The following is a 12,016-nucleotide window of genomic DNA, read 5'->3' on the forward strand; positions in this document are numbered from 1 at the left end:
GAACGCGAATTTTTCGAAAAACCCAGTTTTCGTCCTATGGTCGAAATGCAAGAATTAAAACGATTTTCAGGCTCTGAAAAGCATTAAAAATCAACATTTTCCTGAAGAACATCTCTGGTTTGCTTTGGGGAGATACTGAGTTTCAAATGAGTATCAGCATTGAACGCGAATTTTTCGAAAAACCCAGTTTTCGTCCTATACTCAAAATGTAAGAATTAAAAATCTTTTGAGGCTCCAAAAAGCATAATAATTCAACATTTTCCTCAAGATCATCTCTGGTTTGCTTTAGGGAGAAATGAGTTTCAAATGAGTATTAGCATTTAACGCGAATTTTTCGAAAAACCCAGTTTTCGTACAATAATCAAAATGTAAGAATTAAAACGCTTTTCAGGCTCTGAAAAGCATAATAATTAAACTTTTTTGTGAAGATCATCTCTGGTTTGCTTTGGGGAGAAGATGAGTTTCAAAAGAGTATTAGCATTTAACGCGATTTTTCAAAAAACCCAGTTTTCGTGCTATAAGTAAAATGTAAGTATTAAATCGCTTTTCAATCTCTGAAAAGCAAAATAATTAATAATTTTCCTGAAGATCAACTCTGGTTTGCTCTAGAGAGAAAAAGTTTCAAATGAGTATTAGCATTGTACGCGAATTTTTCGAAAAACCCAGTTTTCGTCCTATAGTCAAAATGAAAGAATTAAGAAGCTTTTCATGCTCTGGAAAGAATAATAATTCAACATTTTCCTGAATATCATCTCTGGTTTGCTTTAGGGAGAAAAAGATTTACAAAAGAGTATTAGCATCTAACGCGAATTTTTCGTAAAGTCCAGTTTTCGTCCAATAATCAAAATGTAAGAATTAAAACGCTTTTCAGGCTCTGAAAAGCATAATAATTAAACATTTTTGTGAAGATCATCTCTGGTTTGCTTTGGGGAGAAGTTGAGTTTCAAAAGAATATTAGTATTGAACGCGAATTTTTCGAAAAACCCAGTTTTCGTCCTATAGTCAAAATGTAAGATTAAAACGCTTTTCAGGCTCTGAGAAGCATAACAATTCAACATTTTCCTGAAGATCAACTCTGGTTTACTTTGGGGAGAAAAAGAGTTTCAAAAGAGTATTTGCATTGAAAGCGAATTTTTCGAAAAACCCAGTTTTCGTCCTATGGTCAAAATGTAAGATTAAAACGCTTTTCAGGCTCTGAAAAGCATAACAATTCAACATTTTCCTGAAGATCAACTCTGGTTTACTTTGGGGAGAAAAAGAGTTTCAAAAGAGTATTAGTATTGAACGCCAATTTTTCGAAAAACCCAGTTTTCGTCCTATAGTCAAAATCTAAGAATTAAAACGCTTTTCAGGCTCTAAAAAGCATAATAATTAAACATTTTCCAGAAGATCATCTATGGTTTGGTTTGGGGAGAAAATGAGTTTCAAAAGAGTAATAGAATTGAACGCTGATTTTTCGAAAAACCCAGTTTTCGTTATATAGTCAAAATATAAGAATTAAGACGCTATTCAGGCTCTGAGAAGCATAATAATTCAATATTTTCCTTAAGATCAACTCTGGTTTCCTTTGAGGACAAACTGGGTTTCATATGATTATTAACATTGAACGTGAATTTTTCGTAAAATCCAATTTTCGTCCTCTAGTCAAAATGTAAGAATTGAAACACTTTTCAGGCTCTGAAAAGCATAACAATTCAACATTTTCCTGAAGATCATCTCTGGTTTGTATTGGGGAGAAAATGAGTTTCAAAAGAGTAATAGCATTTAACGCAAATTTTTTGAAAAACCCAGTTTTCGTCCTATAGTCAAAATGTAGGAATTAAAAAGCTTTTCAGGCTCTGAAAAGCTTATTAATTCAACATTTTCCTGAATATCATCTCTGGTCTGCTTTGGGGAGAGACCGAGTATCAAAAGAGTATTAGCATTGAATGCGAATTTTTCGAAAAACCCAGTTTTCGTCCTATAGTCAAAATGTAAGAATTTAAAAATTTTTTGAGGCTCCAAAAAGCATAATAATTCAACATTTTAATGAAGATCATCTATGGTTTGCTTTGGGGAGAGACCGAGTATCAAAAGAGTATTAGCATTGAACGCGAATTTTTCGAAAAACCCAGTTTTCGTCCTATAATCAAAATGTAAGAATTAAAACGCTTTTCAGGCTCTGAAACGCTTAAAAATTCAACATTTTCCTGAAGATCATCTCTGGTTCGCTTTGGGGAGATACTGAGTTTGAAATGAGTATCTGCATTGAACGCGAATTTTTCGACAAACCCAGTTTTCGTCCTATACACTAAATGTAAGAATTAAAAATCTTTTGAGGCTCCAAAAAGCATAATAATTCAACATTTCCTCAAGATCATCTCTGGTTTGCTTTAGGGAGAAATGAGTTTCAAATGAGTATTAGCATTTAACGCGAATTTTTCGAAAAACCCAATTTTCGTCTTATAATCAAAATGTAAGAATTAAAACTCATTTTAGGCTCTGAAAAGCATAATAATTAAACATTTTCCTGAAGATCATCTCTGGTTTTCTAAGGGGAGAGACCGAGTTCCAAAAGAGTATTAGCATTGAACGCGAATTTTTTGTAAAACCCAGTTTTCGTCCTATTGTCGATATGACTGGATTATTAAGGTGTTCATTCTCTGAAAAGCATAACAATAGAAGATTTATAAGAAAATCATTTCTGGTTTGGTTTGTGCAGAAAATAAGTTACAAACTAATATTAGCATTAAACACGAATTTCTCGAAATATAAAGTTCTAATCCTATTATCAAAACGTAAGTATTCAATTGCTTTTGAGGCTCTGAAAAGCGTAATAATGCAATTTTTTTATGAATATCATCTATGGTTTGGTTTGTTTAAGAGATTAGTTTCAAACTAATATTAGCATTCAACACTAATTTCTCGAAATATCAAGTTATGATTCTATTTATGAAATATCAGAATTAAAATGCTTTTCAGGCTCTGAAAAGCGTAATAATACATTTTTTTTCTGAAAATCATCTCTGGTTTGGTTTGTATAGAAAATGAGTTTCAAACGAATATTAGCACTGAACACGAATTTCTCTATTAATCAAGATTTGATCCTATTATGGAAAAGTATTAATTAAAATTCTTTTCAGGCTGTGAATAGCGTAATAATACAACATATTTATAGAAATCATCTCTGGTTTGGTTTGTATAGAATATCAGTTACAAGCGAGTATTATCAATGAACACGATTCTCTAATAATGAAGTATTGATCCTATTGTCGAAATGACGGAATTCTATTCAGACTCTGAAAACATAATAATACAACATTTTTCTGAAGATCATCTCGGGTTGCTTTCTGTAGAAAATGGGTTTCAAACAAGTATTAGCATTGAACACGAATTTCTCGAAATATCAAGTATTGATTCTATTTTCGAAATCATAGAATATAAGCTTTTCAAGCTCTGAAAAGCATAATAATACAACATCTATCTGAAAATCGTCTCCGGTTCGGTTTGTATAGAAAATGAGAGTCAAACGGATATTAGCATTGAACACGAATTTATCGGAAAATGAAGAATCGGTCCTATTGTCGAAATCAAAGAATTAATCAGCTTCTCAGGCTCTGAAAAGCATAATAATATAACATAATTACGTAAATGATCTCTTGTTTTTTTTCTGTAGGGAATGAGTTTCAATCGAATATTATCATTGCCAAAGAATTTATCGAAAAAACAAGTTTTGATCCTATTATCGAAGTGTAAGAATTAAAAAACTCTTCAGGCTCTGAAAAGCGTAATAATACAACGTTTTTCTGAAAAACATCTCTGGTTTGGTTTGTATAGAAAAAGAGTATAAAACGAGAATTAGCATTTCACAAGAATTTCTCGAAAAATCAAGTTATGATCCTATTGTCAAAATGTAAGAATTAAAATGCTTTTCTGTCTTTGAAAAGCGTAATAATTCAACGTTTATCTGATAAACGTCGCTGGTTTGGTTTGTATAGAAAATGAGTTTCAAACGAATATTAGCATTGAACACGAATTTCTCGAAAAATCAAGTTATGATCCTATTGTCGAAATGCAAGAATTAAAATGCTTTTCAGGCCTTGAAAAGCGAAATAATATATTTTTATGAAAACCATCTCTAGTTTGGTTTCTGTAGATGAATTTCAAACTAGTATTAGCACTGAACACGAATTTCTCGAAAAATCCAGTTTTGTTCCTATTGTCGAAAGGTAAGAATCAAAATGCTTTTCAGGTTCTAAAAACCGTAATAATTCAACATTTTTCTTAAAATCACTTCTGGTTTGGTTTTCTGTAGAAAAATAGATCAAACTAGTATTAGAATTCAACACGAAATTCTCGAAAAATCAAGTTTTGGTCCGTTTGTGGAAGTTACAGAATTATTAAGCCATTCAGGCTCTGCAAATCATTATAAAAGAACATCTTTCTGAAAATCGTCTCCGGTTTGGTTGTAAAGTAAATGTGTTTCAAACAAGAATTAGCATTGCACAAGAATTTTTCGAAAAATCAAGTATTGATCCTATTATTGTCTAAATGGAAGAATTAAAATGGTTTTCACGCTCAAAAAGCATAATAATACATCTTTCTGAAAATCATCTGTCGTTTGTTTTGTGTAGAAAATGAGTTCCAAACGAATATTAGCATTCAACACGAATTTCTCGAGAAATCAAGTTTTGATCCTATTGTCGAAATATAAGAATGAAAATGCTTTTGAGGCTCTAAAAAGAGTTATAATACAAAAATTTTATTAAAATCATCTCTGTTTGGGTTGTATAGAAAATGAGTTTCAAACGAATATTAGCATTGAACACGAATCTTTCGAAAAATCAAGTTTTCATCCTATTATCGAAAAGTAAAAATTAAAATTCTCTTCAGGTTCTGGAAAGAGTAATAACACATCTTTCTGAAAATCATCTCTGGTTTGGTTAGTATAGAAAATGAGTTTCAAACTAATATTAGCATTTACCACGAATTTCTCGACATATCAAGTTTTGATCCCATTGTCGATATAAAAGGATTATTAAGGTTTTCATAATCTGAAAAGCATAATAATACATTTATAAGAATATCATGTCTGATTTGGTTTGTGTAGAAAATAAGTTTCAACCGAGTATTAGCATTATATACGAATTACTCTAAAAATCAAGTGTTGAACATATTGTCGATATGACTGAATTAATAAGCTTATTAGACTCAGAGAATCATAATAAGTCAACATTTTGAAGAATATCAATTCTGTTTCGTTTGTGTAAAAAATGAGTTTCAAACTAATATTAGCATTGAACACGAATTTCTCGAAAAATCAAGTTTTCATCCTATTATCGAAATGTAAAAATTAAAATTCTCTTGAGGCTCGGAAAAGAGTAATAAGACAACATCTTTTCGAAAATAATATCTGGTTTGGTTTGTATAGAAAATGAGTTTCATTCTCTGAATAGCGTAATAATACATTTTTCTGAAAATCATCGCTGGGTTGGTATGTTTGGAAAAAAAATATCAAACGAATATCAGCATTGAACATTAATTTCTCCAAAAGTCAAGTTTTGATCCTATTATCGAAATGTAAGAATTAAAATACTGTTCAGGCTCTGAAAAGCTTAAAAATACAACGTTTTTCTGAAAATCATCTCTGGTTTGGTTTGTATAGGAAATGAGTTTCAAACGAGAATTAGCATTGCACAAGAATATCTCAAAAAATCCAGTTACGATCCTATTGTCAAAATGTAAGAATTAAAATGCTTTTCTGTCTTTCAAATGCGTAATAATTCAACGTTTATCTGATAATCGTCGCTGGTTTGGTTTGTATAGAAAATGAGTTTCAAACGATTATTAGCATTGAACACGAATTTCTCGAAATATCAAGTTATGATCCTATTGTCGAAATGTAAGACTTAAAATGCTTTTTAGGCCCTGAAATTTGTAATAATATATTTTTATGAAAACCATCTCTGGTTTGGTTTGTTTAGATGAGTTACAAACTAGTATTGGCACTGAACACGAATTTCTCGAAAAATCAAGTTTTGTTCCTATTGTTGAAAGGTAAAGTAAAAAGATAAAAAGTGTTCCCCTGTTCCATGAAGGCGTATAGGGGGTGTGGGGGTAACGCCCCACTCTTTCTTGATCCGGTCGTGAGTGGGGGTGATGTGATCAGCATCACGCCCCTGACCGCCTTTACCCCCCAGTGTTTCCCCCAGGTACCCATGTTATTCGATGCTGGGTAGGCGCCGGGGCCGCTTCCACCGTTAGAAAAGTTCCCGGATTTGAACCGGCCGGGGATCGAACCCGGGACCTTGAGCATGGTAGTCAGACGCGTTACCGACTGAGCCACCGCGGCCTCTTGTTGAAAGATAAGAATTAAAATGCTTTTCAGGATCTAAAAACCGTAATAATACAACATTTTTCTTAAAATCACTTCTGGTTTGGTTTTCTGTAGAAAATTAGGTCAAACTAGTATTAGAATTCAACACGAAATTCTCGAAATATCAAGTTTTGATCCGTTTGTGGAAGTTACAGAATTATTAAGACTTTCAGGGTCTGAACAGCATAATTATACATCTTTCTGAAAATCGTCTCCGGTTTGGTTTGTAAAGTAAATGAGTGTGAAACGAGAATTAGCATTGCACAAGAATTTTTCGAAAAATCATGTTTTGATCCTATTGTCTAAATGTAAGAATTAAAATGGTTTTCACGCTCAAAAAGCATGTTTCTGAAAATCATCTGTCGTTTGTTTTGTGTAGATAATGAGTTCCAAACGAATATTAGCATTCAACACGAATTTCTCGAGAAATCAAGCTTTGATCCTATTGTCGAAATGTAAGAATTAAAATGGTTTTCACGCTCAAAAAGCATCTTTCTGAAAATCTACTGTCGTTTGTTTTGTGTAGATAATGAGTTCCAAACGAATATTAGCATTCAACACGAATTTCTCGAGAAATCAAGCTTTGATCTTATTGTCGAAATGTAAGAATTAAAATGCCCTTCAGGCACTGAAAAGCTTAATAACATAGTTATATGAAAATCATGTTTGGTTTGGTTTGTATATAAAAAGGAGTTTCAAACGAATATTATAATAAGCTTTTCAGGCTTTGAAAACCATACTAATACAACATCTTTCTAAAATCGTCTCCATTTGTGTTTGTATAGAAAATGAGTTTCAAACGAATATTAGCATTCAACACTAATTTCTCGAAATATCAAGTTATGATCCTATTGATGAAATTTAATAATTAAAATGCTTTTTAGGATCTGAAAAGCGTAATAATTCATTTTTTTGAAAATCATCTCTGGTTTGGTTTGTATAGAAAATGAGTTTCAAACAAATATTAGCATTGAACACGAATTTCTCTATTAATCAAGATTTGATCCTATTATCGGAAAGTATTAATTAAAATTCTTTTCAGGCTGTGAATAGCGTAATAATACAACATATTTATGGAAATCATCTCTGGTTTGGTTTGTGTAGAATATGAGTTACACACGAGTATTATCATTGAACACGATTCTCTAATAATGAAGTATTGATCTTATTGTCGAAATGACTGAATTAATAATCTATTCAGACTCTGAAAAGCATAATAATACAACATTTTTCTGAAGACCATCTCGGGTTGCTTTATGTAGAAAATGTGTTTCAAACAAGTATTAGCATTGAACACGAATTTCTCGAAATATCAAGTATTGATTCTATTTTCGAAATCATAGAATGAATAAGCTTTTCAAGCTCTGAAAAGCATAATAATACAACATCTATCTGAAAATCGTCTCCGGTTCGGTTTGTATAGAAAATGAAAGTCAAACGGATATTAGCATTGAACACGAATTTATCGGAAAATGAAGAATCGGTCCTATTGTCGAAATCAAAGAATTTATCAGCTTCTCAGGCTCTGTAAAGCATAATAATACAACATAATTACGTAAATGATCTCTGTTTTTTTATCTGTAGAAAATAAGTTTAAACGAATATTAGCATTGCCAAAGAATTTCTCGAAATTGTCAAAACTTGATTCTATTATCGAAATGTAAGAATTAAATTACTGTTCAGGCTCTGAAAAGCTTAATAATACAACGTTTTCCTGAAAATCATCTCTGGTTTGGTTTGTATGGGAAATGAGTTTCAAACGAGAATTAGCATTGCACAAGAATTTCTCGAAAAAATCAGTTATGATCCTATTGTCAAAATGTAAGAATTAAAATGCTTTTCTGTCTTTGAAAAGCGTAATAATTCAACGTTTATCTGATAATCGTCGCTGGTTTGGTTTCTATAGAAAATGAGTTTCAAACGATTATTAGCATTGAACACGAATTTCTCGAAAAATCAAGTTATGATCCTATTGTCGAAATGTAAGACTTAAAATGCTTTTTAGGTCCTGAAATTTGTAATAATATATTTTTATGAAAACCATCTCTGGTTTGGTTTGTTTAGATGAGTTACAAACTTGTATTGGCACTGAACACGAATTTCTCGAAAAATCAAGTTTTGTTCCTATTATTGAAAGGTAAGAATTAAAATGCTTTTCAGGATCTAAAAACCGTAATAATACAACATTTTTCTTAAAATCACTTCTGGTTTGGTTTTCTGTAGAAAATTAGGTCAAACTAGTATTAGAATTCAACACGAAATTCTCGAAATATCAAGTTTTGTTCCGTTTGTGGAAGTTACAGAATTATTAAGACTTTCAGGGTCTGAACAGCATAATTATACATCTTTCTGAAAATCGTCTCCGGTTTGGTTTGTAAAGTAAATGAGTTTGAAACGAGAATTAGCATTGCACAAGAATTTTTCGAAAAATCAAGTTTTGATCCTATTGTCTAAATGTAAGAATTAAAATGGTTTTCACGCTCAAAAAGCATAATAATACATCTTTCTGAAAATCATCTGTCGTTTGTTTTGTGTAGATAATGAGTTCCAAACGAAAATTAGCATTCAACACGAATTTCTCGAGAAATCAAGCTTTGATCTTATTGTCGAAATGTAAGAATTAAAATGCCCTTCAGGCACTGAAAAGCTTAATAACATAGTTATATGAAAATCATGTTTGGTTTGGTTTGTATATAAAAAGGAGTTTCAAACGAATATTATAATAAGCTTTTCAGGCTTTGAAAACCATACTAATACAACATCTTTCTAAAATCGTCTCCGTTTGGGTTTGTACAGAAAATGAGTTTCAAACGAATATTAGCATTCAACACTAATTTCTCGAAATATCAAGTTATGATCCTATTGATGAAATTTAATAATTAAAATGCTTTTAAGGCTCTGAAAAGCGTAATAATTCATTTTTTTGAAAATCCTCTCTGGTTTGGTTTGTATAGAAAATGAGTTTCAAACAAATATTAGCATTGAACACGAATTTCTCAAAAAATCAAGTTATGATCCTATTGTGGAAATGCAAGAATTAAAATGCTTTTCAGGCCCTGAAAAGCGTAATAATATATTTTTATGAAAACCATCTCTAGTTTGGTTTCTGTAGATGAATTTCAAACTAGTATTAGCACTGAACACGAATTTCTTGAAAAATCCAGTTTTGTTCCTATTGTCGAAAGGTAAGAATCAAAATGCTTTTCAGGTTCTAAAAACCGTAATAATACAATATTTTTCTTAAAATCACTTCAGGTTTGGTTTTCTGTAGAAAATTAGATCAAACTAGTATTAGAATTCAACTCGAAATTCTCGAAAAATCAAGTTTTGGTCCGTTTGTGGAAGTTTCAGTATTATTAAGCCATTCAGGCTCTGCAAAGCATAATAAAACAACATCTTTCTGAAAATCGTCTCCGGTTTGGTTTGTAAAGTAAATGAGTTTCAAACGAGAATTAGCATTGCACAAGAATTTTTCGAAAAATCAAGTATTGATCCTATTATTGTCTAAATGTAAGAATTAAAATGGTTTTCACGCTCAAAAAGCATAATAATACATCTTTCTGAAAATCATCTGTCGTTTGTTTTGTGTAGAAAATGAGTTCCAAACGAATATTAGCATTCAACACGAATTTCTCGAGAAATCAAGTTTTGATCCTATTGTCGAAATGTAAGAATCAAAATGCTTTTGAGGCTCTAAAAACTGTTATAATACAAAATTTTTATTAAAATCATCTCTGTTTGGGTTGTATAGAAAATGAGTTTGAAACGAATATTAGCATTGAACACGAATTTTTCGAAAAATCAAGTTTTCATCCTATTATCGAAAAGTAAAAATTAAAATCCTATTCAGGTTCTGGAAAGAGTAATAACACAGCATCTTTCTGAAAATCGTCTCTGGTTTGGTTAGTATAGAAAATGAGTTTCAAACTAATATTAGCATTTACCACGAATTTCTCGACACATCAAGTTTTGATCCCATTGTCGATATAAAAGGATTATTAAGGTTTTCATAATCTGAAAAGCATAATAATACATTTATAAGAATATCATGTCTGTTTTGGTTTGTGTAGAAAATAAGTTTCAACCGAGTATTAGCATTATATACGAATTACTCTAATAATCAAGTGTTGAACATATTGTCGATATGACTGAATTAATAAGCTTATTAGACTCAGAGAATCATAATAAGTCAACATTTTGAAGAATATCAATTCTGGTTTCGTTTGTGTAAAAAATGAGTTTCAAACTAATATTAGCATTGAACACGAATTTCTCGAAATATCAAGTTCTCATCCTATTACCGAAATGAAAGAATTACAATGCTTTTGAGGTTCTGAAAAGCGTAATAATACAAAATTTTTATGAAAATCACATCTAGTTTGTTTTGTATAGAAAATGAGTTTCAAACAAATATTAGCATTGAACACGAATTTCTCGAATAGTCCAGTTTTGATCCTATTATCGAAATGTAAAAATTAAAATTCTCTTCTAGCTCTGAAAAGAGTAATAAGACTCTCTGGTTTGGTTTGTATAGAAAGTGAGTTTCAAACAAATATTAGCATTGAACACGAATTTCTCGAAAAATCAAGTTTTCATCCTATTATCGAAATGTAAAAATTAAAATTCTCTTGAGGCTCTGAAAAGAGTAATAAGACAACATCTTTTCGAAAATAATATCTGGTTTGGATTGTATAGAAAATGAGTTTCATTCTCTGAAAAGCGTAATGATACATTTTTCTGAAAATCATCGCTGGGTTGGTTTGTTTGGAAAAAAAATTTCAAACGAATATCAGCATTGAACATTAATTTCTCAAAAAGTCAAGTTTTGATTCAATTTTCGAAATGTATAAATTAAAATACTTTTCAGACTCTGAAAAGCGTATTAAAACAACATCTTTCTGAAAATCAACTCGGGTTTGGCTTGTAGAAAATGAGTTTCAAACGAATATTAGCATTGAACACGAATTTCTCTATTAATCAAGATTTGATCCTATTATCGAAAAGCAGTAATTAAAATTCTTTTCAGGCACTGAAAAGCGTAATAATACAACATATTTATGGAAATCATCTCTGGTTTGGTTTTATAGAATATGAGTTACAAACTAGTATTATCATTGAACACGATTCTCTAATAATGAAGTATTGATCCTATTGTCGAAATGACTGAATTAATAAGCTTTTCAGACTCTGATAAGCATAATAATAAAACATCTATCTGAAAATCTTCTCCGGTTCGGTTTGTATAGAAAATGAGAGTCAAACGGATATTAGCATTGAACACGATTTTATCGAAAAATGAAGAATCGGTCCTATTGTCGAAATCAAAGAATTAATCAGCGACTCGGGCTCTGTAAAGCATAATAATACAACATAATTACGTAAATGATCTCTGATTTTTTATCTGTAGAAAATAAGTTTAAAGGAATATTAACATTGCCAAAGAATTTCTCGAAAAATCAAGTTTTGATCCTATTATCGAAATGTAAGAATTAAAATACTGTTCAGGCTCTGAAAAGCTTAATAATACAACGTTTTCCTTAAAATCATCTCTGGTGTGGTTTGTATGGGAAATGAGTTTCAAACGAGAATTAGCATTGCACAAGAATTTCTCGAAAAATCCAGTTATGATCCTATTGTCAAAATGTAAGAATTAAAATGCTT

Source organism: Lepisma saccharinum, unplaced genomic scaffold, assembly GCF_977018435.1.
Source record: "Lepisma saccharinum unplaced genomic scaffold, izLepSacc3.1 HAP1_SCAFFOLD_228, whole genome shotgun sequence".
NCBI lineage: Eukaryota > Metazoa > Arthropoda > Insecta > Zygentoma > Lepismatidae > Lepisma > Lepisma saccharinum.